This window comes from Aphelocoma coerulescens, chromosome 12, assembly GCF_041296385.1.
Source record: "Aphelocoma coerulescens isolate FSJ_1873_10779 chromosome 12, UR_Acoe_1.0, whole genome shotgun sequence".
Taxonomy (NCBI): Eukaryota; Metazoa; Chordata; class Aves; order Passeriformes; family Corvidae; genus Aphelocoma; species Aphelocoma coerulescens.
In genome coordinates, this window is record NC_091026.1 from 18,775,683 (window position 1) to 18,784,246 (window position 8,564).

Genomic DNA, 8,564 nt, shown 5'->3' on the forward strand with positions numbered 1-8,564 from the left:
TATAAAAGAAAAGGCAAAAATCTTCATGGCATCAATATGAGATACATCTTCTCATACATGCATTTACATGTGTAGGGTGTGTGTTAAGGGAAACTTCTCAGAGAGGGATTGAACTCTCCTGGTTTTGTCATTCATCACGCTGGGAACCAGAGCACACAAAACCTGAATATTCCTGTAATATCCAAATTAACTGGGTTTGGATCACATTGATATTTTATATATTTGTTTTCCAGGCATCCGAGACATCAGACAAAAAGGGTGAGAAGCAAAATTCAGAGTAGTCCATAGGACTGTGGGTGAAATGCAGAGCAAGGTTCAGTGTCCTGCAGGCAGGCTCAGCCTGAGGCTGTGTTTGAATTCAGGAATTCAGTGGCTTGTGTCCCTCCCGGCTCTGGAATGGACAACCACGCTCTTCCCTCTGTTTTTAAAACTCCCTGTATTTCTGAGACACACATTCACAAATCCTCACACAAATTTTCCTGAGCACTGATCTTCCCCCATTTTCTCAGGAGGATGTTTCCTCCTTTTTCTAGCCCTGATCTGGGTCCTATAGGGAGAGTTTTTAATTTTGGTGTATTTAAGTGATTTAGTGTGAAAAGTTAACTTAAAAAACTGATTCTGATTCATCTCTTGTGTCCAAAAAAATTCTGTAAAATTATCTAGAAGTAAAAATAATTGCCTTCTGCCTTTCCAGGTCCTGATTCATTAAAGGAATTGATTGACTTTGAGTGGCTGTAGAGCTGACAGTGTAGTCTATTAATAGATGCACTCTGAAGAGGTCCTGCCCTCTGTTAAATAACTATTGCTGCCACTTGATGGGACCTGTGGCCTTGTCATGAGGAGCAAAAAGAGACCCTGGCAGAACAAATGTCAAGTCAGCTCAGCAGTGTGGGCAGCAAATTGAGTCATTCTTTATAAATGATGCAGATTCCACCTGCCAAAATCGGCCTGTTACTGCTTTTGTGGGGCCACTGCTTTTCCTACAGGGACATGTGGGAATCATTCCAGATTCTTGTGCTCTTGGAGTTCTCGTGTGATGTCTTAATCCACTAAGGAATGAGAAAATAACATGGAAATGAACTCCCAAGGCTGATTGGCAGAGGATAGGAAGGAAGATCTTGGCCACCTTGGAAATGCTCATGCTGGCATGAGGTTGAATTGACCCTCAAGCTGCCATGAAGGCTTTTTCCACCCTAAGATCTGCAAAAAGGACTAAAAAAGTTGCTCTCACACCATTTTTTCCTCCAAAGCAAATGGTCGAGGTGGGGCTCAGTCTCAAAGGAAAATAGAAGAGGAAATGGCCTCAAGGTGTGCCAGGGGAGGTTCAGATTGAGTTTTAGAAAAAGATTTTTCACTGAAAGGTTGGTCAGATATTGGAATAAGTTGCCCAGGGAGGTGGTAGAGTCACAATCTCTGGAAGTATTCAAGAGGCTTCTGAATGTGCACTTGGGGACAGGATTTAGGGGTGATTATGGTGGTGCTGGTTGGACTTGACCATCTTGAAGGTCTCTTCCAATCTCGATGATTCTGTGATTGCTGCTCATGGTTATTTTGGAAGCCCAGTCATGGAACGTACCCTTAAATAATGGAACATACCCTTAAATAATGCTGCATCAGTGCCATGAATGCAGAGCACGGCTGGGTAGAGCTGCAAGGAGCTGGCACAACAGCCAACAGCTTTGCCCATTTTTGTTACTTGCTTTCAAGAAAAGAAAGGTTTAAAATCTTCCAGATCTTGTGAACTTTAGGAAGAATGCAGACAGACACAGAATGCTTTGAACTCCCATAGAAGAAGGCTGTTAAAGTCAGTCTCTGTTATAAATTTGTTCTGCTGTGGTGGCTGTGAATGTCCAAAGCTAGACTTGGACTAGATTTATGTGGAGTCATACATTATGTATCAGCTATAAAAAAAAAGAAAGGAAGAGAGAAAGAAAGAAAAGGCTTTATGATTTAGCACTAAATTTTTAGAAAATAAAAATTCTGCTGAAAAAGGAGCTGTGCAACATTAAAAATGCCAGGCTTGTGATCAACACCTCCTCCTCCTCTCAGCTGTCTTTGATGCATTTCTATTTGGCCTCATGCCGGTAGGGGTTGTTAAATTTACATTTCATGAAGGAGTCAAAAGTCAACTCCAAAAGCTGTGGAATTAGCATTTAATTATGAAACAGTTAGAAAAAACAAGAGAAGTAGGATTTAGGTCTTAGTAAGATGAAAGACTAAAATCTGTTGCTTGTGAAAGGTTGATTGCTTGGACTCTGTCAGAAAGGTGTTCAGCACTCGGAATTTTACACTCCATGAACATCCACCAGGATGAGCAGAGGGATGGAGCAGCTCTGCTGGGAGGAAAGGCTGGGAGAATTGGGATTGTTCAGCCTGGAGATGAGAAGCATTGGGGTGACCTCACTGTGGCCTTCCAGGGCCTGAAGGAGCTACAAGAAAGATGGAGAGAGACTTGGGACAAGGACATGGAGTGATAGGACAAGGGAATGGCTTCAAACTGATAGAGACTAAGTTCAGATGGGATATTGGGAAGGAATTGTTCTCTGTGAGGGTGGGCAGGCCCTGGCACAGGGTGCCCAGAGCAGCTGTGGCTGCCCCTGGATCCCTGGCAGTGCCCAAGGCCAGGCTGGATGGGGCTTGGAGCAGCCTGGGACAGTGGGAGGTGTCCCTGCCCATGGCAGGGGTGGCACTGGATGAGCTTTAAGGTCCCTCCAACCCAAACCATTCTGGGATTCTGTGATCTTTGATACTTGTGTGTCTTTTCTGAAAAAGATGTTTAATTTTAAATAAATGTTTGATAAGATCATTAAAATACTTTCCCAAACAGCAACAAGTGAAGACGCTCCATACTTGGATCAGGTAATTCTTTAAGTACAAATGAAACCAAAACTACTCGGTTTGAACTTTAGGGCAGAGCTGGAGGCTGCAATGAGGTTTTACAAGGAAACAGTTCTACTGCTGGAGGTTTGACTTGGGCTCAGAGTACTAGAAATAAATCAGTGCTGTAGGTCAGGTTTGACAGCACTGAAACTTAATTAAATTGTGTCATTTTCTTTTCAAATTACAAAAAGGCCTGTAAACTGGTTAATTGTAAACCATTTCCATCATGCTGATTAGAAAACTGAATACACAAAGGGATGAATTTTAAGCTGAAGGCAGAAAAGTAGAGAAGGGTGAGAGGACAGCAAACATGAAATGTTTAGAGTGAGGAGTGGGATGTGTGAGACTGAGGAGGTTGTGGTACCCCAGTGCTGTGTGGCTGTTGTGCTCTGTCAGCAGCACTTCCACAGGGCCTTGGACCTGCTTGGCAAAACTGGGTAAAAATGGTCCTACTGTAAATAGTGCAACTTGGTGTGAAAGCATGAAAAAATTCAGCTTTATTCTGCAAACAGGCACCAAAACTGGGTTTTGCTTTGTGTCCACAAACACAACAACTGTCTGGGCATTGTGGCACTGTCCTTAAGGAATCAGCCACAGTCCTGTGGGCTGTTGTTTCATGCTCATTTCCGGGTGGGTGTTCCTCTGCATGACCAAGAAATATGAGTTTGATGTGGGTCAGGCACCAAAATGCAACTGCAGGGTCAGAACTCAGCCTTACTCCTGCAGGATTATATGAAAACAAGCCTACCTTTAAAAAGTTAATTTTCTTTTTGAGCAGGACTGAACACAAAGATCAGCACTTTATATCATCTTGTTTGGATGATTTAGATTCACTACCAAAGCCTAAATCCAATTTTATAGAGTCATCAGCCTCAGCCTGAGTGCCTCAAACTGAGAGCTGCCACAGCTGTTTCAGCCTTGATTTTCAAGGAAGGATGACCTGGGCCCACAAAACGAAAAATGGGTGAAAAGCTGCCTGGGAAAAAAAAAAAAATTGGTGCTGCTCATCTGTTCTGCATCTCATTTGCTTAAACTGTGCACAAGATGGGAACTTCAGGGGGCAGAAAATAGTTCAGAGGCTCTGATGAGCATCTGTACTTCAGACAACCCCTGAAATCCAGCTTTCTCTCCAAGCACTGGGTTTTATCACTCTTACACTAAAAGGACATGATCTTGCTGTCTTTTTTTTCTGGAATATTTAATATTTATGCTACTTTGGGGTCAATTACAATTAAATAAGTCCAGTTTATCCTTGCCTCATATGTGCATAACAGTGAGAAGGTCTAAAGATATTTGGATTTATGTCCCACCAGTGTTATATATGAGGAATATCTGCTAATAAGGTATGGAAATATTAAGGAGAGTTTAAGCAATTTACTGTGGAGATGCCATGAAAAAGGAAAGAAGAAAGTAACCTTAGAGTTTTATACTTGGAAGCAGCTTTTCATTGGAAAGGTCTAGGAATTTTCTCTGCTCTTTGTTTTACATAAAGGAAAGTTACATTGGATTTGTGGCTGTCTAGAAACTTTAATGAAAATAAAGCTGTAAAAAAAATATGTTTCTCATATGTAGTTACTGGAAACCTTAATTAATTTCCAGTAGTTGTTGGAAAGTTATGCCACAGAGCAATTAATATAGAGTTTAATGCTTGTTTCTAATTAATTTGTACAAAATATTACTTTCTCAGCCTTTTTATTGGTGCGACAAATTTGCATTGCATTTGTTTGGTACCCTGTATATTGCAGCTCATGTAATTACTGCTCCTCCTGCTGAGCAATTAGTGGGAAGGAGTCCCAAAATTAAACTAAACAGAGCTCTAGAGTTGCCCATGAATTTCTGCCGTGGGTTTTGAGCAGTGCCATTCATGAAGACAGCAAATCCTTCCTCCCAAAACTGTCGGCTTGAGTTTTTGAGTTGTTAATCAATTTAATTGATTTAATAGGCTGCTCAATTTGCTACTTATCAGCAATCCCTAAGCAAGACTGGAGAGTCAAATCACTGCATTTTCTTTTAGTGTCCAGAGCCTTTGAGCATCTTGGATGGTTTTTACATCTTGCTCTGTACAAAAAATAAATCCACTTATTAGACAGATAAAAATAGAGAATTTCATTTTAATGTGTGTCTTTAAAAAGCTTGATTATTCTCCCCATGTTTACCTTTCAGCTTTATCATCCTGTTTTCCCCAGTTTACTGTCTGAGACTTCACTGAACATCTTGTGCAAGGAATTTTATGGATACATAAAATAAAGCTGAACTATTTCATTTGAACTGGTTATCTAAATAGGAGCTGGTATCTCCTGGAAAATTTAAAAAGCTTACGTTTAAAAACACACTTGTGAGAATCCTTGTAAAATTTATTCTCTTCTCGTGTGCTCTGAGTTTCGTTATGTGTGGAGAAATGCAGTTTCCTTTTGTTCCATCATGTCATTCAATTTTCCAGCTGAAAGCCCCATCTCCATTTGTGATCCTTCATGATATCCCAGCTGGGGAATTATTTTAAGGTGAAGACATTCTGAAGAAAGATGAACTCCACACTTCCAACTTGGTTCTTCAGACGTTGCAGCATAAAAAGAAATATTAAAGCCCCAGAATGTTTTAAGGCAGAGCTGCCAAACTTTTCCTGGCTTCCTATGAGGAATTCTGCATCCCTGTCTCATGAGTCAGCCCAGCCTGGGTATAAATTTAAAGTTCACTTTATATTTTGTTAAAACCAAGCTGTTATTTTAAAATGAAAGTTGTTGGTTGATCCTTAAATATGTATTAAAAATGCCACCTTTGTTTCAGAGCAAAGCCATGTATGAAGGTAAATTTATAGGGTTTAGTTTTTCAGTGATAGTCACTGACTTTGGATTTTGGTTTTGCTGGGGGCTGAGATTCAGGAATATCAGGAATATCTATCCACAGGGGGAAGTGGCTGTTACAGAAATCTGGGGTAAGGACCCTGGGGTTGTGTTGATCAAAACTTTTTGTCCATGTTTATTGTTTCCCAATGCAGCTCCAGTTTGGGAGTTTGCAGCCTCAGGGATGTGCTCAGAGCTATTCCCCTGCCTCAGAAGGGTTTTTATTTGTAGAGTTGGGTCTACCTGTAGATTAAAAATTCATCATTCTGGCTCAGAGTGCTCATTAATGATCACTCAAAACCAGCCCAGAGTGTCTCAGTCGCTGATAAGAAGGAATGTGAATGTTTTCATTTAACCCCACTTTGATGCTGGGGAATTTTGGATTTATCCCTTTCCCAGTGAAATACTGGGGAATACAAAATACAGTAGTCAGTGATAGCAAAAAAGAAAATATCCCAACCAAATATTCTTGTTGCTCTAGAAGAGGAGTGCAGAGGGACACAGGGACACTGCAGTGAGGTGACCCAAAACTCGGAGCCAGCTTTCCTGATCCCTGGAGCTGTGCAGGCTTGGGATCATCTGAGTAGTGGGTGCTGTTTGTCAAAGAGAACCCTGAATTCTCTGGAGACAAATCCTTTGAAACTGCCCTATTAGAACAGGGAATTGGTTTGTTATTGCCCCAATTTTCTCTGACAAACCACTGTGTCTGATGAAAAGGATCTGCTTTCGCACTTAGGAGGGAAATATTAATAACTCTAATTGCCACTTATTAGCAATTTTACAAGATGCTGAGCACATAAGTACACTTTCTAACAGTCTATAAAAAAAGAACAGCATTAAAGATAATATGATCACTACTAATCATTTCCTGGGTGGAAAACAAGATTTTTACAGAAATATTTGAACATTTCACATATGGCTGTACTGGGACGTGGAATGAGATCAGCAGCATTGGTATTTTCAGGACAGAAAGGGAGAGGAGTCATCTGGTACAACTAAAAATTCTTCCTTTAAGTTCTTTGCAGCCTGACACGATTCAAAGTCAAGACTTGAGTGTTGCCAGGAGCTCTTCTTGGCAGAAGCAGCTGTACAGAAAAAAATGCAGGTAGATGAGTTATAACCTTTGTAAAAGCAGATTGGCACAAGCATTTCTGCAGTGTAATCCGTGCAAGAGCGTTTGTTCTTATTTGGGGATGTTCTGGTTTTGTTTTGCACTGCCAGCTTCCAGTTTCTTCACGGCAATTCTGTAATGAGGCTTCGCATACAAAACTTGATTTTTTTTTTTAAAAATGTTCTGGATTGGAGAAGAATTGTCCTTTTGAAAGTTCAAATATCTAGTTTTTACTAAAACTGTCTGCTTTTGCATTGGAAAAAGGGGATATAATAATAGCTGTGTGTGCATGTATACAGGACTCATGGAATCATTAAGGTTGGAAAAGGCCTGGTCCTGCTGCCACGCTATTCCTGATACTCCATATTTATTGATCTCATAACAACAAGCTCCACAGAGCAATGTCCTCAGTGGATGAATAGATCTGATACAGACCTTTCCTAAATGGATTTGCCTTTGCAGGAACAGCAGGCATGGAAAATTCCTCTGGAAAGTTACGAGCGTGAAGAAGAAACATTGTAATGAACACTAAACTTTTCCTCTCCCACCAGTGAAGGGTTTCTGTCTCCTGTTATGATCCAGTGTTGGAGAATGGAATTATTGGGATCAATAAAGGAGCTATGCAAGCTATTGAGCTGGAGGTTTTTGGGCCTGTGTGTGAGACACTTTCCATGGGAAAGTCTCTGTGAAAAGCAAAACAGTTTCAGCCTGAGAAATTTCAGGGAGTAACGTACTTGCAGGTGTGATATCTAGGAGTATAAGGGAGGCAAGGGCAAAATTCTTTTGAACATAACAAGACTGTGGAAAACTGCCAATGTAGTCTGATTGTGTAGAAACAGAAATATGTCCTGATAAGCGTTAAACCACTTAGGAGCTAACAGGCTGGTATACTATAGAAGTGCCTTTAGACTGCTAATAAATGGGAGTGGATTTTTCAACCATATTGGCTGGCGTCTGTTTTTCTCCCCCCGCCGGGGATCCGAGCTCCCCGTCCTGCCACGGCTTCCGATAATCCAGGGTGCTTCAGACCCCTCCATTTATCCCCCATGGCCCATCAAACATTGCTGCACACCAAGTTTTGTGGGCCTTTCACACTGAGCCTTCCCTGGATCTGATAAAGCACTTTGCTCCCTCTCGGAGTCGTGTGGGGAGAGTCGTTTCATCAGAATAGGGCACATAAGCACCACCCTTGATGGGCTTGGAGCACTGATAATGGGGCAAAGGATGCTTCAGATCAAAACGTTATGGCTGTATTATCGTTAGAGGAAAATGTATTTTCCAACACTCAAGTCGAGGAACATTTCAGGAAATGCTCAATCAGATGAATAATTTATTTTGTACTGGCAATGCTGCCTTAACATCGGGAATTTCAAAGAAGCATAAAGGAGGTGGGAAATCAGGCAGTGAGAGCTGAGTGCCTAATGAATTTAGCCATTCACATGTCCACAAGTATCTAAATGGATTACTTAGGAAGATCAGCAGTGCTGCTTGTACAGATTACTAATAAATTCTGTTTCATTACAGGGACTGGTATTTTAAGATTTCAAATGAAGACTGATTAAATCAAGTGAAATATGCACGTAAATTGTCATTATGTGGATGGATACACCTTACTCTGTTAAAATTGGATTTTAGATTTGCTCCACACTTTATTTTGCAGCTCATTTTTGATGACAGTTCATTCCTTCCCCATCACATTATAAATTCAGCTGTATTTTAGCTTTGGACTTAAC